This window comes from Bos indicus x Bos taurus, chromosome 19, assembly GCF_003369695.1.
Source record: "Bos indicus x Bos taurus breed Angus x Brahman F1 hybrid chromosome 19, Bos_hybrid_MaternalHap_v2.0, whole genome shotgun sequence".
In the NCBI taxonomy this organism is placed as follows: domain Eukaryota; kingdom Metazoa; phylum Chordata; class Mammalia; order Artiodactyla; family Bovidae; genus Bos; species Bos indicus x Bos taurus.
In genome coordinates, this window is record NC_040094.1 from 43,582,903 (window position 1) to 43,607,262 (window position 24,360).

Genomic DNA, 24,360 nt, shown 5'->3' on the forward strand with positions numbered 1-24,360 from the left:
GTTGAAATAGCTCCACTGGAATTCCATCACCCCCACTAGCTTTGTTCATAGTGATGCTTTCTAACGCCCACTTGACTTCACATTCCAGGATGTCTGGCTCTAGGTGAGTGATCACACCATCGTGATTATCTGGGTTGTGAAGATCTTCTTTGTACAGTTCTTCTGTGTATTCTTGCCACCTCTTCTTAATATCTTCTGCTTCTGTTAGGTCCATACCATTTCTGTCCTTTATCGAGCCCATCTTTGCATGAAGTGTTCCCTTGGTATCTCTAATTTTCTTGAAGAGATCTCTAGTCTTTCCTATTCTATTAATTGACATTTTTCCTTGGATGGTACAATCGTCCAAGGAGAAATGTCAATTAAGCATCAGGACACAGAAACTGGGAGCCTGGAGACACTTGGGTTAGAGATACATCAGTCATCAGGATGGAGATGATAGTTAAAGCCAAAGTAATGGATAACATAAACTAGGGGACAGATTATAGAAGAAGATAAAAAAGAGCCCCAGACAGTGGTCTGAAGCACTTCACCACTAGTGTTCAGGTAGAGGATGAACAAGGAAAGGCAACTGGGAAAGACAAGCAAGACTGAAGGAAAACCAGGGGAACATATCACAAAAGCCAAGAGGAGAGAATTTTTTAAAAAAAAGATTTTCAGCTATGCCAATACCACTAAAACTGTGAGCAAGATGGTGACACAGTGACATCCATTCAACTTGGTAATGTGGAGATCCCTGGTGACACTCCTTCCTTTAGGATCTAGCAAACCCACTTCTTGGTATTTACCCAAATGAGTTGAAAACTTACATCTACATAAAACCCTGCACACAAATTATTTATAGCAAGTTCATTCATAAGTGCTCAAACTGAGGAACAATTATTATGTCCTTCAATAGGTGAATGCATAAACAATGTGGTTCACACAGACAACGGAATATTACTCAGCAATAAAAAGAAATGCACTATCGAGCGTTGAAAAGACATGGGGGAATCCGAATCAATGCTGCCAAGTGAACAAAGGCAAACTGAAATGACTACTTCAACCATACGATATTCTGGAAAAAAGACAAAACTATGCAGATAATAAAAAAGATCAGTGGTTGCCAGGGTTCGGGGGAGGGATGAATAGGTAGAGTACAGGGGATCTCCAGGGCAGTGAAACTATTTTGAATGTTGCTGTAACAGTAGATACATGTCATTATACATTTGTCAAAATTCGTAGAATGTATAACACAGTGAACTCTAATGTTAATAATAATGTGTCAATATTGGCTCATCCATGGTAACAAATGTGTCACACTAAGACAAGATGTCAATAATTGGACAAACTGGGAAGCAGAGACAAGATGGTATAGAGGGGTTCTCTGTACTTTGTGCTCAATTTTTATGCATCCTAAGACTGCTCTTAAATATATAATCTACTAATGTTTAAAATGTATTGAGCTTTATGAAAAATATTTTAAAAGATAAGCTGACCCCACAGAGTTTCAATTATATTTAAGAAGGAAGATGAGCTATCTCCCCAAATTAGACAAGCTTTTCTATGAAATTCTTATCAAAATGAATAGCATACTTGGAAAAATAGGTGACCTCATTGTACACCATAGTTTAGCATAATGTGGGCAATCTTCAGAGAGCAGCTGATCTTATCCATTAGCATCTACACAAGAGAAGGTTAAGAAAAAGTCTCAATTACTCATGAAATTAAAATCTGACAATTTGAGAGACATGGCTTACATCTCACAATGTAAGTGAGAGAGTGGACATGGCTTAGAAAGAAAAAGAATAAATACTTAGAAGATAGTAACGTATAATTTAGAAACCCTATTGAAGCTTGCCTTGGAAGTAGCTTATGATCTAAATCCTAAAAATTACACACAAACAGAACCTGGCCTGAAGCATAAATTTACATTGGATTTTCCAGTCAACCACTCAGCCAAAGAGAACCCTGAGGTTCCAAGATAATGTAACAACTCTATCAAAATGTTAAGTGATCACAAAAGACAGAGATAAAACCAGAACACAAACTGGGAGTCTTGAAACTCCCAGGCTAGTGGAGTCACGGAGTAGCCATCATGGTCAACAGAAGAGTCCAAAATGTAGTACTTGGATGCAATCTCAAAAATGACAGAATGATCTCTGTTAGTTTCCAAGGCAAACCGTTCAATATCACGGTAATCCAAGCTTATGCCCCAACCAGTAACACTGAAGAAGCTGAATGGTTCTATGAAGACCTACAAGACCTTTTAGAACTAACACCCAAAAAAGATGTCCTTTTCATTATAGGGGACTGGAATGCAAAAGTAGGAAGTCAAGAAACACCTGGAGTAACAGGCAAATTTGGCCTTGGAGCATGGAATGAAGCAAGGCAAAGGCTAATAGCTTTCCCAAGAGAACGAACTGGTCATAGCAAACACCCTCTTCCAACAACACAAGAGACGACTCTACACATGGACATCACCAGATGGTCAACACCGAAATCAGATTGATTACATTCTTTGCAGCCAAAGATGGAGAAGCTCTATACAGTTAGCAAAAACAAGACTGGGGGCTGACTGTGGCTCAGATCATGAACTCCTTATTGCCAAATTCAGACTTAAATTGAAGAAAGTGGGGAAAACCACTAGACCATTCAGGTATGACCTAAATCAAATCCCTTATGATTATACAGTGGAAGTGAGAAATAGATTTAAGGGACTAGATCTGATAGACAGAGTGCCTGATGAACTATGGACAGAGGTTCGTGACACTGTACAGGAGACAGGGATCAAGACCATCCCCATGGAAAAGAAATGCAAAAAAGCAAAATGGCTGTCTGGGGAGGCCTTACAAATAGCTGTGAAAAGAAGAGAAGCAAAAAGCAAAGGAGAAAAGGAAAGATATACGCATCTAAATGCAGAGTTCTAAAGAATAGCAAGAAGAGATAAGAAAGCCTTCCTCAGCAATCAATGCAAAGAAATAGAGGGAAACAACAGAATGGGAAAGACGAGAGATCTCTTCAAGAAAATTTAGAGATACCAAGGGAACATTTCATGCAAAGATGGGCTCAATAAAGGACAGAAATGGTATGGACCTAACAGAAGCAGAAGATATTAAGAAGAGATGGCAAGAATACACAGAAGAACTACACAAAAAAGATCTTCACGACCAAGATAATCACGATGGTGTGATTCCTCACCTAGAGCCAGACATCCTAGAATGTGAAGTCAAGTGGGCCTTAGAAAGCATCACTATGAACAAAGCTAGTGGAGATGATGGAATTCCAGTTGAGCTATTTCAACTCCTGAAAGATGATGCTGTGAAAGTGCTGCACTCAATATGTCAGCAAATTTGGAAGACTCAGCAGTGGCCACAGGACTGGAAAAGGTCAGTTTTCATTCCAATTCCAAAGAAAGGCAATGCCAAAGAATACTCAAACTACCGCACAATTGCCCTCATCTCACATGTTAGTAAAGTAATGCTCAAAATTCTCCAAGCCAGGCTTCAGCAATACATGACCTGTGAACTTCCAGATGTTCAAGCTGGTTTTAGAAAAGGCAGAGGAACCAGAGATCAAATTGCCAACATCTGCTGGATCATGGAAAAAGCAAGAGAGTTCCAGAAAAGCATCTATTTCTGCTTTATTGACTGTGCCAAAGCCTTTGACTGTGTGGATCATGATAAACTGTGGAAAGTTCTGAAAGAAATGGGAATACCAGACCACCTGACCTGCCTCTTGAGAAACCCATATGCAGGTCAGGAAGCAACAGTTAGAACTGGACATGGAACAACAGACTGGTTCCAAATAGGAAAAGGAGTACGTCAAGGCTGTATATTGTCACCCTGCTTATTTAACTTATATGCAGAGTACATCATGAGAAATGCTGGGCTGGAAGAAGCACAAGCTGGAATCAAGATTGCCAGGAGAAATATCAATAACCTCAGATAAGCAGATGACACCACCCTTATGGCAGAAACTGCAGAGGAACTCAAAACCCTCTTGATGAAAGTGAAAGAGGAGAGTGAAAAAGTTGGCTTAAAGCTCAACATTCAGAAAACATCATGGCATCTGATCCCATCACTTCGTGGGAAATAGATGGGGAAACAGTGGAAACAGTGTCAGACTTTATTTTGGGGGGCTCCACAATCACTGCACATGGTGATTGCAGCCATGAAATTAAAAGACATTTACTCCTTGGAAGGAAACTTATGACCAATCTAGATAGCATATTGAAAAGCAGAGACATTACTTTGCCAACAAAGGTCCATCTAGTCAAGGCTATGGTTTTTCCAGTGGTCATGTATGGATGTGAGAGTTGGACTGTGAAGAAAGCTGAGCACTGAAGAATTGATGCTTTTGAACTGTGGTGTTGGAGAAGACTCTTGAGAGTCCCTTGGACTTCAAGAGATCCAACCAGTCCATCCTAAAGGAGATCAGTCCTGGGTGTTCATTGGAAGGACTGATGCTAAAGCTGAAACTCCATTACTTTGTCCACCTGATGCAAAGAGTTGACTCATTGGAAAAGACCCTGATGCTGGGAGGGATTGGGGGCAAGAGGAGAAGGGGACGACAGAGGATGACATGGCTGGATGGCATCACTGACTCGATGGACATGAGTTTGAGTGAACTCTGGGAGTTGGTGATGGACACGGAGGCCTGGCGTGCTGCAATTCATGGGGTCACAAAGAGTCAGACACGACTGAGTGGCTGAACTGAACTGAACTGAATGGAGTCATATTATATTTTTTGAAGTCTTATCTCTGCTGTATTATCTCTGACAAGTAAACTCTCTTTGAATTCGTAATACAAGCAATTATAAGAATGAAAATGACAGCTTTACTTATGTTACACGTATACACTAAAGTTAAAGACCTGTCTGAAATAGAACACTTCTTATAGAATTTAAGGACAATTCTTAACCAGAAATGTCTTTAGAAATTAACCCGAGTCTTCAGAAAGTATCTTAATATGTTCATGGGTGGCCTATCAATAAAACCAAATTGAACTCTAATTTGGCCAAGTGATTCTTTATGACTATTTATTATGACTATAATCCCCCCATGATTAATATTCAGATCCATAAATACTAAGAACAGGATAAAAAGAAATCTACAAAGCATTTTTCCTTGGAAGACCACATGGCTACCGTTTACTTTTATCCCCAAAACAATGATTTCTAAAACCTGTGGATATGACTTCATGAATCTGAAGACTTATAGCTTATGATCCTTCAGAGCAGCATTCTCACACCAAGGACCACCAGGATCAGAACACTGGCTGTTTGTTAAAAATAACCCTAGATTACTAACCCAGACTCTCTGGAACAGAACCATAGAATCTTTTTTTTCTTTCTTCAACAGCTATTCAAGGAGTTCTTATGCTAAAACCTGTCAATCAGCAGTTCTCAAACTTTTTATTCTCAGGACCCCCTTAAAAATTGAGGATCCTAAGGAGCATTTGTTTATGGACATACATCAATTTTACTGTATTACAAACTAAAACTGAGACATTTATAATATATTTATTATTTTTAAAATAAACCTATTACATAAATAACATCTCTATGAAAAACAACTTATTTTTAAAAAAATTTAGTGAAAAGAGTGACATTGTTAAAGTTTTGGAAGCTTCTCTAACGATTAATCTCTAGCTTAGAAGACAGCTGGATCCTCACAGCTCTGTTTTTGCATTCAACCTGTTGCAGTATGTTATTCTGGTTGAAATGTACGAAGAAATTTTGGCCTCACACTCACTGGAAAAGAAAAGACAGTATATGAAGAATCTTTGCAGATAACTTTGGATATTATTTAATACTACATCAAAACTTGACAAGTAGTAGTTTCTTCAAGGTTAGAGGCAGTGTAGACTCTGAAACCATAGCAATGAACTCTTCATACACAGTTACATTAAAATCCATTAGTCTATCTTGCATTTTGAATGGAATGTTTTCATGCATGATTTTGTAATGCCATGCATCAAGTATCTGTAAAACACTATTTCAGAGACATGCAGACCTTCAAATACCAACATAATTTATTATAAACTATCACAAAACCACATTATCAAAAAATTACATTAATCCTGAGAAGCTGTCAAACACACAGTAGTGGATATAAGTTTCTCAAACTCTAATTTCCACTCTAAAGCATCGGCAACAAATAATGTGGGTTGTTTTCCTTGAAGAAAAAGCTTCCCTTCTTTCATTTTTGAGAAAATATCAATATCCCTGTTGGTCTGTCAATCATTCTTTCAAGTAAGCATGGTGCTTCGTGAAAAAAGCAGCTAGTTTGAGATCACAACTCAAACAATTCCACAAGTGCTATTCCACCAGACTTCTTCGCAGCAGAAGTGCTTTCTGCAGCCCTGCCATTTCACTGCTGCTGCTGCTGCTGCTGCCAAGTCGTTTCAGTCGTGTCTGACTCTGTGTGACCCCATAGATGGCAGCTCACCAGGCTCCCCCACCCCTGGGATCTTCCAGGCAAGAACACTGGAGTGGGTTGCCATTTCCTTCTGCAATGCATGAAAGTGAAACGTGAAAGTGAAGTCGTGTCCTACTCTTCACGACCCCATGGACTGCAGCCCACCAGGCTCCTCCATCCATGGGATTTTCCAGGCAAGAGTACCAGAGTGGGTTGCCATTGCCTTCTCTGGGCCATTTCACTACAGAGTATCAAAAAGCCATTAAAAAAAAAAAGTCATCAAGAGCTGAGAGAGAACGAAATTAATATTGTTTACTGTTTTATCATGGGCATTAAGTGAAATCAGACATTTTTTTCCCCTGAAAGTGCAGTGAGTACAAGGACTAAGAGTATAAGTACAAATGCCAACTAATTAAAAAAATAAAAATGTTATAAAAATAGTTTTAATCTCAAAGACCCACTCTGAAAAGATTTCAGAGACCCACTGTGGACCACACTCTGCAAATTGCTGCTAGGCAACTCAAAGAGAAGGATCAGGGAGCAACCCATCCATGTGTGTGGGCTACATCACTTCAATTATGTCCAACTCTTTGCAACCCTATGGACTGTAGCCTGCCAGGCTCCTCTGTTCATGGGATTCTGTGGGCAAGAATAAGGGAATGGGTCACCATGCCCTCCTCCAGGGAATATTCCTGACCCATCCAGGAACAATACAAAAACAACAACTATGTCTTCACTTGACAAAGGAACAAGGGGAACTTAGACAAAAGTCTGCTGTGATGTAGGGATGGAGTGATTGAGATTAATGGAAGCTGGGTCCTGGTATCATAGGTACATGAACAGCAAGTTTTAAAAATCTGGGGAGTGAAAGTGTGCAACAATTCCTACCTGTGCAAGTGACAGGCACACACTGGAGTTTCATATTTAATGATGTAGCTAGACTTCTCCCCAGAATCAAAGTTCACGTTTAGGGAGTTCCCTGGTAGCCTAGTGGTTAAGATTCCAGTGATTAGGATTCCTAATCCAGTGGTGAGGATTTCCGTGACCCGGATTCAACCCCTGGTCAGGGGAACTGAGATGCTGCAAGCCACACAATGCGGCCAGAAACAAAACAAAGTTTACATTTAAAGGGGAAAATGTTCACTCTGTCAACTGAAAAGCTACATTTCTAAACAGTATGTATAGGAGTTTCCTGCCTGCCCAGCAGTTATGACTCCAAGATTTCACTGCCGAGGGTGCTGGTTCAATTCCTGCTTGGAGGACTAAGATCCTGAAAGCCACTTGGCGCAACCAAAAAAATAAATAAATAAGCAGTATGCATGTTATGATTAAAACATTAAAATTATGAAAGTGAAAGTGAAAGTCACTCAGTCGTGTCCAACTCTTTGCGACCCCTTGGACTATACAGCCCATGGAATTCTCCTGCCCAGAATACTAGAGTGGGTAGCCTTTCTCTTCTCCAAGGGATCTTCCCAACCTAGGGATTGAACCTAGGTCTCTTGCATTGCAGATGGATTCTTTACCAGCTGAGCTGCCAGGGAAGCCCACTAAAAGTAAACAGGTACAGATTTATTTATCTGTGTCTAAAGACAAACATGATGATACTTACCACAACATCATTTTGTCTTTAGATTCTGCAATCTCTGCCTATCATTTGATGAATTATGACATCTGTAGCCTAGAAGACTACAATGATTCAAAAATGATTTAAAAATAAATAAATAAATTGTATTTTTTTTTCTCCTCCAAGTTCTTGTATGTGAGATCACAAAACTGAATATTTCATCCCACCCTAAGTCCACACTATACAGATCTTAAAAACGTTCTGCTGCGGCTGCTGCTAAGTCGCTTCAGTTGTGTCCGACTCTGGGCGACCCCATAGATGTCAGCCCACCAGGCTCCCCAGTCCCTGGGATTCTCCAGGCAAGAACACTGGAGTGGGTTGCCATTTCCTTCTCCAATGCAGGAAAGTGAAAAAGTGAAAGTGAAGTCACTCAGTCGTGTCCGACTCTTAGGGACCCCATGGACTGCAGCCCACCAGGCTCCTCCATCCATGGGATTTTCCAGGCAAGAGTACTGGAGTGGGGTGCCAAACCTATTCACATGGAGTATCTTCTAAGATAAACAAAGTGTCTTTAAAAAGATACTGAGTTACAGGTATAATTTGCTACTGTCTGTGGAAGGAAGAAAAAAAGAGAAAGAATAACATGTTTGCCTATATATCACACATGACCATTCTGGAAAGATAAAGAAATAGGTACCTAGCTGTCCCTGGGAGAGAGAGTTCAGAGGATAAGATGAAGGGGAGACTTTGCATTTACTGTAGTGATTAAACTTCCCCTCCCCCCTAAAATAAAAAAACTAGCTTGGAACTGAAAAACAAAACTGATACGTTCTGGCTGAAAATCTGTAGTTCAGACTAGCATTCATCTCTCCTAAGGAAAGGGGAAGCAGGTTCATCCAGAGACTATATGGGTTTTCTGGATGCCCCACTTCTAGTCGCATTCTCCATTACTTGGGAGATAATGGTAAAAGAAAGCCACTCTCTTTGCCAAGTTTAGGGAATCCAGTGGTAGAAGTCATTGGAATCACACAGCTGTATAGAGGGCACTTCTGACACAGTCATTTCTGCAGGATTGTTTTGAAATTAATAGATGACTTTTAAGAGCCATTTTAGGTTCAAATTAAAATTAAGTGGGAAGTACAGAGTTCACCTATCCCCCACCCCTTTTCCCCCTATAGGGACAGCCTCCCCTTGCCACTCCCACCCTATTAACATCCAGCACCACAGGAGTACACTTGAGAAACAGGAATCTTAGATGGCTCCATGAACCTAGGATTCTTCAACATAGTAATCAAGACCCTAAAGCGTCCCAAGTGCTTCTATCTACTTATTTATGTACTCAAATGGAAAGCGTAATAACACACGGAATTAAGAATAAATATTGATATATATGCATGTTCAAATTAAATATGAGATAATAAAAAAGAATAAATATTGAGATTTGGCTTTGATTATTCCACCTGCTCCGATGCATAAGACAGTGACCACTCTAATTACATTTTATTTTGGTTAATGTTTCAATAAATTTGCTTTCTCTAAACCTATTGATAAAAAGAGGCCCAAATACAAGACTGATTTGTCAGGCAAATTCAGTCTGAGATTAAATATTTATTGTATCTAAACCACAAGTAGAAAGAAATTCAAAGGCTGACGATTTTAATGCCAACTCAACGCAAGATTGCACTTTGCTTGGTTTAGAGGAGAGGTAATTACACAGCTAACATCTGGGTTTTGAGGTTTTGAGGATGACATTTGGGTGGACTGGAGGTGGGAGGGGGAGGAAAGAACAAAGGGAAAGTCTCATGATTTTAGCTTCTGTCAGAAAAAGTGTTTGCTTAAAAGTAAAAACAAAATGAACATTAGAAAACAAGCAAAAAACAAGCATTTCAAGAAGTATTTACTAAGCAGGTGCTCAAAGTCACACTCAGATCCTCCAATTTCAACAAGAACAGGAGGTCAGGCTGCCACAAACTAATAAAATCAATCAACGAAGTGGGAATAACAGTGGGTTCACAGCAGGCCAGGCAGGATTTCCCTAAATAGGGCTCACCCTCAATCATCTCAATCAGTTTTCAGAAATGGCTTCTACAAAAACTACCCAAACATCCCCCTAATAATTTACACTCCTCCTCCACAATAGGGAAGCCATTTATTTACCAGAAGGTTTACTTTCTCTTTCAAACTCTGCTGACTTCCTCCCGCCCCACATTCGGCCAAGAAACAGCGGCAGGCCTTTTCTCTTCGGCCTTCTCTGACCCCAAACCGGAGAGCTGGTGCAAGAGAATCTGTTTCATGGAGGTGCTGAGTGGCTCTTCTTAAACCACAAGGCTGTTTTGAGTTTTCGTTTGCAAAGGAAAGTTACAGGACAGGAAAGTAAAGCTCGACTCCTCCAATGAAAACACACGCACTCACATAGCACAGATGTGAAAGAACAAATCCCTTCCTGGCCTCATACGATTATTCACTCTACTTAGGGTGCAGCCTCACCCCCAAGCTGTGACCTCACCCCCAAGCTGTGTGCTGGCCCACCTTCCTTGCCTGAGTCCCCCACCCCTCAAACCTTTCGTATTATCTGTACTTTTTGTATCAAGAACTCCAAGCGACTGTTTACATTCCTAAGTGGCCATAAAAATCTAATGTGTTGAATATTACTTCAAATAAATGGGCCACCATCAGAAGATGTAGAGACACATACGTCTGACAAAGGCACCCGTGTAAACGTGCTCTGTTCCTTTTGCGTGATAGCCTCCGTCTCCTCCACCACAGTGTAAATCCCCCTGCTCCCTATTCATTTAGTTTTTTTCCTATTAGGTTAGAAGCTCCTGATTACTCCTTCTTTCCTTTGGGTCATGAAAGGTTACCACAAATCATAACTGGTGTGACTTTATAGTTAGATACTGTGGTTTTTAATAATAGCAATTATTAGCACTCCACTTTTAGCTATCTCCCAGGTTCTGTGCAAAGTACTTCACATACCTTATCTTGCTCAATCCTTACAAATCCCTTACAATTGGATCTGGTATCTGCACTTTCTGGACAGAGAAAGTGAAACCGGGAGAAGTTAAGCAACTGACCCAAGATCTAAGGGGTGTTGGATCTGCGATGAAAGCCCAGGAAGTTTGAGCTCATTGCCATTCTTTTGACTCCTATCACAGCTGTGGATCATGAAATCCTCAAACTCACCTCACCCAAACATTTCAACATTACAGTAACAGTTACCTTAGGAAAGCTCGTGTTTGATGTAGTTAAAAAGTCAAAGGTCAGGGAAAAGTTCAGTGATTAGGAAAGTCATTTATTCTTAAGGATGGAGGGGGGAGGTTTTAGCAGAAAGGAAACCAGGCAATCTAAACTTTACTTTGGGGGCAGGTCTGCCTTTTTTATTACTTTTTTATTAGGCTATTAGAAAGGAATTTGCAATAAATTTGTCCAAGATAAATTGGTAGGTAGAAGCAGCTGCAAAATAGCTGGAGAAACACACACCAAACTAATAAGACATGTATAAAAAATTATACATGGTTTCTATTTCGACAAATTTAAATTTCTTTACACTAGCATGCGTTACTTTTATAAACAAGAAAAAAAACAACTTAATAATATCTGAACCCAATTATTAACAGAAGGGCTGAGAGTCAGCTTCCTTTCTCCTCAGTTCTCCTAAATTAAGAACTTCCACTTATAGCTCCCTGAACACACTACGCTGTTTTAAGCCTCTGCACGCTCATGTTCCCTCAACCTTGAATACAGCTATTCACCAACTCAACTTTGTTGGGAGAATTCCTAATCATCCTATAAAACCCTAATCATGTGTTCCCATGTGAATACCCTTCTATAATAAAGCCTTTCTCTCTCATCCCTAAAAAAATTAATCACTTTTCTTAGATATTTAATAAAAACTTGGATTTAGCAAGTTCTTACTGTACACCAGGCATTATGCTAAGTATTTTACCAGCATCATCTCCTGGAGTCTTAAATAGCACTAGGAGATATACACTGTTAGCCTCTCCTTTCATAGATGAGAAAACTGAGGTTCAGATTCTGACTAAGAAGTGGCAGATATAGGATCCAATTCCAGAATGTGCTGGACTCCAGAGTCTGACCTTTGAACCACTGTGCTGTCATCTTCCCACTCCTAAGTCCCTACTGACGAAGCACAGACCCTGGCCCCTATAATACCACTTCCGGTCCCTGAAACAGGGACCATATTGCATTATCCTTGGATCCTGCCTAGCATGATAACCAACTCTCATTACATAACATGCTTGTTGATCTGAACTAGAGTTGTGATATTAATAATATGATATAGGAAAACTGAACATAATAGAAATCCTTTCTTGCATATGCTATTCCTTTCAAAATCTGGAGATATTTCAAACAACTCACTACCGAAGTACCATAAAACCATCCTGACAAAAGGGCCCCACTGTAACCCAAGGTTCCTTGCAACAAGTGTGTAACCACAATATTAATTTCACCATAACCAACACAGATTGAGGTAGCCCAGGGATGTCATTCTGCTGGACCTCACCAAGGCTGCTCCAGGACACCAGGAGTTCTCCAGGATCTGGACATGTCCTTCAAGTGTTCATTGGCTAGTTGTCACACATGACCCAAAAGTTAAGGTAAAATTTTTTTAAATATGGAAGACAGAAAATATGAGTGGACATGTGTAGCCAGTTAAAAATCCTCATTAAAAAAAAAGAAAACAAATCCACTTCTGCACTTAACCACACAAATCTGCAAAGTCAGGACCCCTCTTTTTGGGTGCTGGTCCAGTTTATATGGTCATCTTCAATGACAACTTCCCTGGGGTGGAAGCCACACATACCCATTTACTTTATACAAATTAACCAACGTCAGGCATGTAGTAAGCACTCCATAATTAAACATCAATATTTGGCTTCAAAAATCTTTAAACTCCTTGACCTTGCATTCAAGACCTCTTACTCCTCTATTTACTTTGCTAATCTACTAGAATTGGGTCTGTGCCGTATCACCATACCTCCTTGCCCCAAATTCTTTACATCAGTCAAATGCCAACCATTATGTGGGTCTCAGATCAAATCTCTCCTCTGGCAAGAAGACTTCTAGACAACTCCAAGACTCATAACCTCTCCTCCTTCTGAAGACCTGTAGTGCTTAGTGAAGCACTGTCCAACAGCGAAGCATTCCACTCTATGATAATGGAAATGTTCTATATCTGTGCTATATGTTTTAAAACATATAACAGCTACCTTGCTGGACAGCATGGGCTTACAGTCTCACCATCTCTTTGAGGAAATCAAGTTGCATTACATGGATAAGAAATTCATGAAGTTGTCACAGTAGACTGCAAGGTCTGTCAACAAGGCATCTTGTTCCTCATAGCAACTTCACAAAGGTGTAAAAAGTAAATATTTGTTGATCTGTATATAACCTCTGAGAAAGCCATAAGATTAAAAGGTGCTGGACTCGGCCTCTGGAATGATGGCCACCACCTCTGCCCCATCTCACCATCTGAAAGTCATGACGTGCAGAGGCAGGAGGAAAGAGCAATTTGTATTTGGAGATACAAATGACAACTGATCAAGCCACAAGACACTTTGGTTTAAATGACATTTAGGTCATAACTGTCCTTCACCTACAAACCTGCCTCAGTAAATCTCTCTTTCCATTAGCAAATAGCTAAATTCTGATGGTAAATTATGCAGACTAAAAAGTTAGTTACCTGAGGGGAAGGAGATTGAGAGTTTGGGATTGACATGTACACACTGCTATCTTACAACAGATAATCAAAAAGGACCTTTTGTATAGCACAGGTAATGCTGCTCAATATTCTGTAATAACCTAAATGGGACTCACCTGTTTATTTTAAATATCTCCTTTGGAGTCTTACAGGATATTGATGGTATTTCATTGTCTAGGTATATGTTAGAATTTCACTGACACTTTTCCCAGTAGGGCCTACAGTCACTCTAAATTAAGACCTAATACTTAAGCATAGATAGTCAAAAGCAAACAAAATATACAGAAGGTACAAGCTCTACCACTATGGTATGTTGCTGCCCGGGCAAATGTCTTGTTCCTTACACCTCAATTTCCTTATCTTCAAAACAGAGTTAAGGTTACATGAACTATCTACCCTTTGTGGGTCAAATTATAATTATGGATATTTCTAGATGGCTGTTCTTCCCAAAAGAATGACATATAAAGATAGAAGATTTACGAATTTTCTAGTGGTTCTTTGTTGTAGACATGCTAGCAAATATAGAGATTAAGGTCAAGCCTCAGGGACTCCTCTTGTGGTCCAGTGGTTAAGAATCTACGCATTCAATACAGGAGAGTCAGGTTCAATCCCTGGTGGGGGAACTAAGATCCCACATGCCTTGGGGCAACTGAACCCACGCACCACAACTAAGACCCTATGCAGCCATAAATAAATAATAAATACACACACACAAAAAGCCTCTAGCATCTACACTTTCTTTATTTTTTTTTTGTATTAAAGACTTCTTTCCTCCATCCCACTGTGCAAATGTCACTGCAAAAATTCTACTAGTAGCTCAGCCTGGCACATGTAATAAGGAAATAAATGTGCTGACTCAGGGAATAGACATATTTAATATAAAACATAAAATTGGCTAAATCAAGTCATAACAGTCTAAATCCACATATAAAAGATTGAGATAATTTACGGTTCTGATTTATTCAAACCAATGCTCTATCAGCTCAGCCAGCCAAAAAACTACAACCCACACATAGAATAAATATGCCCTTTATTTATTTAACCAACCAGCAGGGACACGTTATATACATTTTTAATAAGAATAAGTGTGTCAATACCATGCATCCACTTGATATAACACAGAAAGATGTGGACTAAACATGGAAAAAACCACTCAGGTGACGGTTTGAATTAAGCTAACTGAAGTGCAACCACACCCCCAAACACAGGTAAAGTTTGCACACATGGCTTTGCCAAGGCCAGCTTGTCTTTGTTTCCCTCTCTGCATTTACCCAAGACCTTGGCTCTGAGACAGAAAACTCCCACTCTCGATTGGTTCATTCTGTCCTATGCAATTAAGCAACACCACAATCCAGTAAACGCAAGGGCTCAATTATTTATCTTCTGGCCAAGTTTACCAGGTGGTTATAAAAGAACAATGTCAAGGAGGAAAAAGGTTTATTTCTCTTTAGAGCTGGGTTGACGGGGGTTTTATTTGGATTTTTTTTTGGAAGAGGGAGAAGGGAAACACGACTTTACCCCCAGAAAAAGGCTGGGGGGAGTTTAGAAAGAGTACAAGACTGTCAATTTCCCTACAGGAAACTTGAATCTTATGCAATAATCCTACCCATAACCAAACAGCCCGCAAGGCTGTAAAGGGAAGACACCTATTCCTACCTCCTCCAGGGGGGCACAGCTGGCTCCTAAAGGAGCAGGAACAGGGCAAGGCGGAGGAAGTGGCTCAGCCGGGAGACGCCGGGCCCCGCCGGGGGGCGGCGAGGAGGCGCTTGCCAACCACCCCCCTCCGTGATCTCCGCCGGCGTGACAGTCGCTCCCGTGGCCGGAACGTCCCCAGAGCCCCAGGGAGCAGGAAGTCGGGGGGCTGTCCCTCGCTCCTGCCCCCCCACCCTAGAGTACCCTCGCCCCACGGTCCTCCCCCTCCAGTCCATTCTCTCTCTTCCTCTGCGTCTCCCCTTTTTCCAAAGAACGAAACTTCCTTCCAGCGCACCCCGTCCCTTCAGAGGTCGGCTCCTGTCATCCCGGGGAACTGTCCCTTCAGAGTGACCCTCCGTGTCTCCTCGTATCCCCCAGACCCCACTGAAGTTTCCATTCACTACCCCCCCAAACACCCCAGAAGCTCCCCAGCGCGCCCCTCCTCCCCCGGGATGCCCAGGCCTGAAGGCCGTCGGGGGGCAGCCCCACCCTTAACCCCCTTCACCTGCTGCTCGGGCTGAGGCCCGACTGGCCGGGGCTGCTTTTGCGCCGGGGTGCGGGCCGCGGAACTCCCTCAGGCCGCGGAGTCTCCCTTGGCAGAAGTGGGGAGAGCGCGGAGCTGGGGTGCTCGTCAGGGATCCGGTTCGGGCTCTCTCCCTCAGCGGCGACGTCGGAACCCCAGGCTCCCCCTCCCCGTCTACGCCGCCGCAGCTCCGGAAACCGCTGAATTACAGCCCCTCCAGCCAATCCCCGCCCAGCCCCCGCTTGGCCTGGGCACGCCGCTCATGTATAATTCATAACATGACCAGTTTTCTCGGCCACCCAGAGGCCCTGCTGAGCTTACTCTACATCCGAAGCCCCACCCACTGGCCAATGAAGAGAGCCTCTGGGAGGAAGGGCGGAGCCAACACAAGGCTGGGAACGCCCCTGTTCTGGCTGTTCCGACTCTTAGGACTCCTCCCTCCGCAACAACTGGGGAAGAACCGAGGCTCTGGGCAGAGGAGCCCGGGGGGAGGGAGGGAAGATGACTGGAATGTCCTGCTGAAAACTCAGCTGAGTTCCTGGCAGTGCGTGACGTCAAGACACTTTAAATGCCCCTGATGCGGCTCCTTTCTGCCTGCTCTCCGTCTTCCCGGCCCTTGGCACCACGTGGGGGCAAGGTTGGGAGCACTTACCACGTGGGAATCAGCCAGTTAGACAGTCCCCAGGTGTCGCCAGATCCTCTAGGGGCCCAACGCCCGAAATGGGTTTCTGGAGACAGCAAAAAGAACATGGGTGACTCCCGCCTGCTTTGAACTTCAGTTTCTGCGTGAGTCGGGACACACACACCCGGAAACATGACGTGGAAATAGAGTAATTACTAGAGTGCGTGGGGAGAAGGTAGTGGATTTAACCCTGCCCTTCGTTCCGTCGCTTCAAGCATCAAAGGCCAACGGCTCGCACATTGGCCGGTTCAAGGGAATAAGGAGACAGTACCAATGAAGGATGACACGTATACACATTGTTTTTATGCGTCTGAGTTGAAATACTTGAAATTGCGTGCCTTTTTCTTTTTTGCCTCATCTACTTCAAATGCAAGTTTTACTGCATTAACCAGTAGTTTATAGGAAATGTAGACATTTCACCTTACATAATAGATGTTCTTTGCATTATAGTGTGTGTGTGTGTGTGTAAGACTATTAGGGTCTTAAAAAAATAACAGCTATTAGTGATTGGTTGTGTTTGTTTAGTACAAAGAGGTATTAAAGATGAAATCTAAAAAGGGCCTGTTATCTCAACACCCAAATAAACCTTGATGACAGCTTTTTCAATGAAACTAACACATGTTTGTGGTTAGAAAATTCAGACAGTTCAGAAAACACAAAAATTAAAACTGAAAATATGCCCCCTTCCCCCACTAGTCCTTCTCGCCAAGGATAGCTATTCTTATTAATTTCTGGTGGGAAAATCAATGACTCCTAACCTTTGGGGAATCTGAGTTTGTTGGAGACTATGGATTCTACTCCCAGAAATACACAGCATGACATTTTACTTGCAAATTCTCCTGGTTCCCTAGTTTAGACCCTTGGACCGCCATATATGCAAATAAAGAGGTGAGAGCATCTGTAGGGTAAATGGTAGGGTCTTTCCTGGTGGGGCTGCGAGTTTCCTATTGCTCTCCCATAGACCCAGCCCAGCTTGGAAATTGCTATATTTGTCTGTAGTGTGTGTATGTGTGTGTGTGTTTGACTGCAATTATCTTAATCTTCCCTTTAGGGCAGATCCTCCACCTTCCACCTCACCTAAACTCTGCTTTAGCTATGCTTTCCCATGCAGTTGACTACCTCCTTAGTAACATAGGGGCTGATATTTATATATTTCTTATTGATACACTCTTGTTTCTCACAACAATTATATGTGGCAGATAGAGGCTATATTATCCATTGATAGGAAATTATGATAGAAATAGTATGATCATCTCAAGATCACAGATACTCAGAGGTATACCAGGTGGGTTCAGAGCCAGGTTTTTATTATGTATTTTATTTATTATTTTTAAAGTATTTATTATTTCTTTTTTGGGCTGCCCTGGGTCTTCGTGGCAAGGTCTTTTTTTCCCTCAGTTGCGGCATGTGAGCTCTTCAGTTGTGGCATGTGGGATCTAGTTCCTCGACCAGGGATGGAGACCAGGGGTCAAACCTGGGCCCCCTACACTGGGAGTGCAGCGTTTTAGCCACTGGACCATTAGGGAAGTCCCCAGAGCCAGGTTTTTAGAATCTACATCTCACAACTTTGTTCCATCCACCTGAACCCTGCCCTCCTTCTGGACTCCTCTGCTGACCTGTGTTTCCCTCACTGCCCTCCTCTCAATTCACACAGAAAATCTATCCCTGAATCTATCTGTTCCACCTATGAAACCTCTCTCCAGTGCAGCCACTGGCCTTTCTCCATACCACAGAGCCCCCCATGGCTTGAAGACAAGTTTCTCTCACCTGAGCCAATGCTTTGACCTGAACTCCCTTTTCCAATCTCATCCCCTCCATCTTAAACACCTGAAGCTCCCACACTGAATTTATTACCCTCCTCCAAACACCTTCTGTAACTTTACGCCTCTGCAAATCTCCTTGCCTCCAACTGGAATATCTTCTCTTTCCTCATTCCCTACTGGAAAACTCTTATTCATTATTCAAAGTCCAGTTCCAGCACCACCTCCTCTGGGCTTTCCGAGACTCTTCCTGGCAAAGTTAATCTCTTCTCCTGGATTCCTTTAACAGGTTATTTCCCCATCTAGTTTAGCATTCTCCACCTTGGACTCCAATGAATCCATTTGTTAGCCTACTTCCTGGTAAATAAAATTAATAATTAACTTTTATAAAACAATCACCATTTTCCAGGAACTGTGCTAAGCTTTTTACATAGATTATCTCATTTGACCCTCACCAAAACCCAGTGAGGTGGGTACTGTTGCATTTCTCATTTTCAGCTAGGCAACTATGGCAGAGAAAGTTGAAAGACTGGTCCAAGGTCCCACAGATAGAGACTACATGCAAACTCAGAATGAGAATCAGGCCTGGCTGCCTCCTTTGTCCATAAGCTTGAAAACATCTCCTCTAAGCTTTTGGGTTCTGGAGGCCTGAACCCCTTCATACTCACTTTCGTAATTCTAGCATCTAGCCCAGAACTCACCTAAGCCTGAGTTAATGAAATATTAATCAACAGGTGTTGAATAATCATATTAGCAATAGCTAACACGTGGAGTGTTTACTATGTGCTAGTTACTGCTTCTGAGCTTGTGTTATGCAGCTCATCTGTTAACTCATTTCATCCTTAAAATAGCTCCAAGATACTCTGATTTTACAAATGAGAAAAATGAGGCTTACCCCAAGGTTAAGTGACTTACCCAAGAACAAAGAGCTGGTAAATGACAGTCAGATTCAAACCCAAGTGTGTTCAATTGGAGAGCCTGAATAGCTTCTCTTCCTTGACTTCATATCAAGGATAAAACTTCCTTTTGGATCTCCAAGGAAGGAAGGACCTAAAGGAGGAGAAAACCTGATGCCTGCACCCTCTACCCATCAAATAAATAAGGGCAGAGTGCAGAAGTCCAGCCCATTCAAGTCCATGGTGGATGGACATATCTTTACAAACATATCTGCAAATTCTTTGACACTTCTTGCGTCTATAATAAATGTAGAGTCTCATTCCACATAGAATACAATGGTTATTATGCTGCCTGACTTTTGAGGTTAGGTCATAAAAGACAATACAGGACTACCTTGGTGGTCCAGTGGCTAAGACTCTGTGCTCCCAATGCAAGAGGTCTGGGTTCGATCCCTGGTCAGGGAACTAGATCCCACATACCACAGCTAAGAGTTCGTGAACCACAGCTAAAGATCCTGCAGACTGCAACTAAGATGATCCTACATGCTGACAGATAACTAAGCCCTGGCACAGCCAAATAAGTAAATAAATATTTTTAAAAATTAAACGGCAATACAGTGTCCACCTGACTCTTTCTCTTGGAACACTCACCCTTGGAACTCAGCCACCGTGCTATAAGGAAGCCTACGCAACATGTAGCAACCACCTGAAAGTGTTCTGGCTAACAGTCTAGCTAAGGCCTAGGTGACAGCAAGCACCAACTGTGAGTCAGACTCCATATGATTCCAGCCGCAGTTTTCAAGCCACCCGGATGGAGGCCAGATGGAGGCCAGATGGAGCAGAAATGAGCCGTTTTTGCTGAGCCTTACCCAAATTACACATTCACAAGCAAAATAAATGTTGTCATTGTTTTAAGCTACTAGGTTCTTTGTTTGGTTTTTCCTTTAATTGAGGTAACATTGGTGTATAACTGTTTCATGTGTGCATTTTATTTCTATTTCTATATAGCCTATAGCATGCATGCTCGAGAAGTCGCTTCAGTCATGTTTGACTCTTCGTGACCCTATGAACTGCATCCCACCAGGCTCCTCTGTCCATGGGATTCTCCAGGTAACAATACTGGAGTGGGTTGCTGTACCCTCCTGCAGGGGATCTTCCCAACCCAGGGACTGAAGCAGGATCTCTTACGTCTCTTGTATTGGCAGGCAGCCAGTAGTACCACCTGGAAAGCCCCAGCCTATAGCATGCTGCTGCTGCTACTGCTGCGAAGTCGCTTCAGTCGTGTCCGACTCTGTATGACCCCATAGACGGCAGCCCAGGAGGCTCCCCCGTCCCTGGGATTCTCCAGACAAGAACACTGGCGTGGGGTGCCATTGCCTTCTCCAGCCTATCGCATACTCACCACCAAAAATGTAGTTTCCATCTATCATCATACAGCTGATAGATGTATCTTTCCCATTTTGCCCTTCCCTCTGGTAATCGCTACTCTGTTCTCTGTATCTACATGTTTGTTCTTGTTTGGTTCGTTCATTTATTCTGTTTCTTTTTTTGTTTTTTATATTTTACATAGGAGGGAAATCATTGAGTATTTGTCTTTCTCTATCTGATTTATTTCACTTAGCATAATACTCTCAAGGCCCATCCATGTTACACATGGCAAGATTTCACCTTTTTATGGCTGAGTGGTATTCCAGTGTGTGTGTGAGTATGTGTACCATATCTACTTTATTCATTCATCTATTAATGGGCACTTAGAATGTTTCTACATTCTAGCTATTGTACATAATGCCACAATTAACATAGTGGAGCACATATCTTTTTCATTAGTCTTTTTGTATTCTTTGGATAAAAACCCAGAAGTAGGATTGCTGGACTATTATTTTAGTTCTGCTCTTAATTTTTTGAGCAACACCATAACTTTTCCTATAGTGGAAAAGTTATATTCCTGCCTACACCAATTTACATTCCTGCCAACAGTGTATGCTGCTGCTGCTGCTAAGTCGCTTCAGTCGTGTCCGACTCTGTTCGACCCCATAGATGGCAGCCCACCAGGCTCCCCCGTCCCTGGGATTCTCCAGGCAAGAACACTGGAGTGGGTTGCCATTTCCTTCTCCAATGCATGAAAGTGAAAAGTGAAAGTGAAGTCGCTCAGTCGTGTCTGATTCTTATCGACCCCATGGACTGCAGCCTACCAGGCTCCTCCGTCCATGGGATTTTCCAGGCAAGAGTACTGGAGTGGGTTGCCATTGTCTTCTCCGAACAGTGTATGAGGGTTCCCTTTTCTCCACATCCTTGCCAACACTTGTTATTTTTTGCCTTTTTGATATAACCACTCTAACAGGCATGAGGTGATATTTCATTGTGATTCCAATTTGCACTTCCCGAAAAGTTAGTGATGTTGAACATCTTTCCACAGGCCAGTTGGTCATCAGTAAGTATATCTTCTTTGGAAAAAAAAGTCTGTTCATCTTCTCTGCTGCTGCTGCTGCGTCACTTCAGTCATGTCCAACTCTGTGCGACCCCAGAGATGGCAGCCCACCAGGCTCCCCCGTCCCTGGGATTCTCCAGGCAAGAACACTGGAGTGGGTTGCCATTTCCTTCTCCAATGCATGAAAGTGAAAAGTGCAAGTGAAGTCGCTCTCTTAGCGACCCCATGGACTGCAGCCTACCAGGCTCCTCCATCCATGGGATTTTCCAGGCAAGAGTACTGGAGTGGGGTGCCAGTGCCTTCTCTGTTCATCTTCTCTACTCTTAATTAATTAATTTATTTATTGGTCATGCCACTCAGCTTAAGAGATCTTAATTTCCTGACCAGGGATTGAACCCAGGCCCCCTGCAGTGGAAGTTCGAAGTCCTAATCTTTGGACCACCAGGGAATTCGATTGGATTGCTTGTTTTTGTTATTGTTGAGCTATATGATTTCTTTCTGTATTCTGGATATTAACCCCTTGGATATATCATTTGCAAATGTAGTCTGCCATTCTGTAGGTTGTCAGTTGTCTTTTCATTTTGTTGATGGTTTTCTTTGCTGTGTGAAAGTTTTTAGTTTGTTGCAGTTTCATTTGTTTTTCTTTTTTAAATTTTTCTTTATTTTTAAAATTTATACATATTTATTTATTTGGCTGTGCCAGGTTGCCGCATGCAAGATCTTTAGTTGTGGCATGTGGAATCTAGTTCCTCGACCAGGGATCAAACTCGGGCCCCTGTATTGGAAGCACAGAGTCCTAACCACTGGTTCATCAGGGAAGTCCAAATTTTTATTTTTTTGGCCATGCCGTAACAGCTTTCAGGATCTTAGTTCCCCAACCAGGGGTTGAACCCACACAGCAGTGAAAGAGCCCTAACCAAAGGACAGTCAGGAAATTCCCTCTTTTGTTTATTTTTGCTTTTGTTTCCCTTGCCTAAGGAGCTATAGCTGGAAAGATATCGCTAAGACTTATCAAAGAGCATATTGCCTATGTTTTCTTCTAGGTGTTTTATGGTTTCAGGTCTAACATTCACGTCTTTAATCCATTTCGAGTTGGTTTAGCTTCGTTCTTTTGCATGTGGCTATACAATTTTCCCAGCAACATCTATCGAAGAGACTATCATTTCTCCATTGTGTGTCCTTACTCCTCTGTTGAATATAAGTTGTCCATTTTTGTGTGCGTTTATTTCTGGGCTCTAAATTCTGTTTCATTTATCTAGGTACTGCCAGTATTGTGCTGTTTTGATTACTATGGCTTTGTAATTTATAGTTTGAAATCAAGAAGGATGATACCTCCAGCTTTGTTATTTTTCCCCTCCAGATTGGTAAGCCAGTATATTTTGGGATGGTTTGTTACTCTTCACATTAGGTAAATTTAGATCCCACATGCTGAGTGGTATGGCCAATAAATAAGTAAATAAACAAAATCACAGAGAAGGGCAGGTCCATGCAACATGAATTCCTTGGACTTCTACTTTCTGCAAAAACACTTCTCAGGCATCATCATGCAAGCAGCTCTCTTCAGTCCTGTCTGAAAAACAGTCCTCCTTACTCAGTATTTTCAAGGCTAAATGTTTTTCCTATGCTGCTTAAAACATCATCCATACCATGTCATTCCCACATGCATGCTAAGTTGCTTCAGTCTGACTTTTTGTGACCTTACCAACTGCAGCCCATCAGGCTCCTCTGACCATGGGATTCTTCAGGCATGAATACTGGAGTGGGTTGCCATGCCCCCCTCCAGGGGATCTTCCCAGGTCTCCTGCATTACAGGCAGGTTGTGAGCCACCAGGAAGCCCTGTCATTCCCATGGGGCTTAGGAAAAAAGGAGTTCTCCTTTCTCATTCCCTCCAAGGCCCCACCTATCCCACCAAATTCTCTCCTGTCCCCTCAATTCCAGCCAGTCCATTGCCACCTCAGGGCCTTTGCATATGCCCTTCTTTTTCCTTCTGTAGCTCTGGTATGGCTAGTTCCTTCTCACCCTTCTGGTCTCACCTGCTCAGAGAGAGCTTGTCTAACTACCTCCACCTAAGGTTGCTCCCAGCAACTTTAGTCTTATCTCTATGTGCTGTTTCCTCTGAAACTCTTATCATAATCCTCATTTTATTTATCTATTTACAGTTTCTTATCTGTCTTCTTCATTTTACTATCAGTTCTGGAAAAATGGATTTTGCCTGTTCACTTCTTCCTTGTCTCTCCCTGCAGGACACACAGTAGGTGCTCAATAAACACATGGACTAAATGGGAGTGCTCTTGGTTCCACCCCTGCCACGGTGGGTTTTATCAGTTCTCCTCTTTCTCTTGACCTTTTCCACTTATTCCTTCCCTTCTGTTTCTGCAGATTCTCTGTCTTTCCCATCTTGACCTTCAAGTAACTCCCCCCTTTCCCATCTTGGTCCCCAAGTCCTTACCCCAACTTGCCCCACCAAGGTGGCTTCTGCACTCTCCTCTCCATAGGACAGTGCTCTTGAAGGTCATTAGGGACCTTTTTCTCACCAAAGCTTATGTCTTCTTCTGGGTCATTTTATTTTAACTTGACTGTAGAATCTGCCAATCATTCCCCTTCCACCCTCCTAGATAGTCTTTCCTCCCTTGACCATCACAATGGTCAACAGAAGCAGCTGCATTAACTAGAAGGCTGATGTGAGCTGAAGTG

At 42.2% G+C, this 24,360-nt stretch overlaps 1 protein-coding gene across 4 annotated transcripts in view; it reads right to left on the reverse strand.

The window, feature by feature from the left end:
* Positions 1-16,103, reverse strand: part of STAT3 (signal transducer and activator of transcription 3) — a 75,792-nt gene extending 59,689 nt beyond the window's left edge. For 2 of the 4 annotated variants that reach the window (XM_027516886.1, XM_027516884.1), the window contains exon 1: positions 15,882-16,093. The gene's annotated coding sequence lies outside the window, so the exon portion shown is untranslated. Of the gene's footprint in view, positions 1-15,881 lie in introns of all 4 variants that reach the window. The other 2 variants (XM_027516883.1, XM_027516885.1) reach the window with 2 other exon arrangements.
* Positions 16,104-24,360: the final 8,257 nt, after the last annotated feature.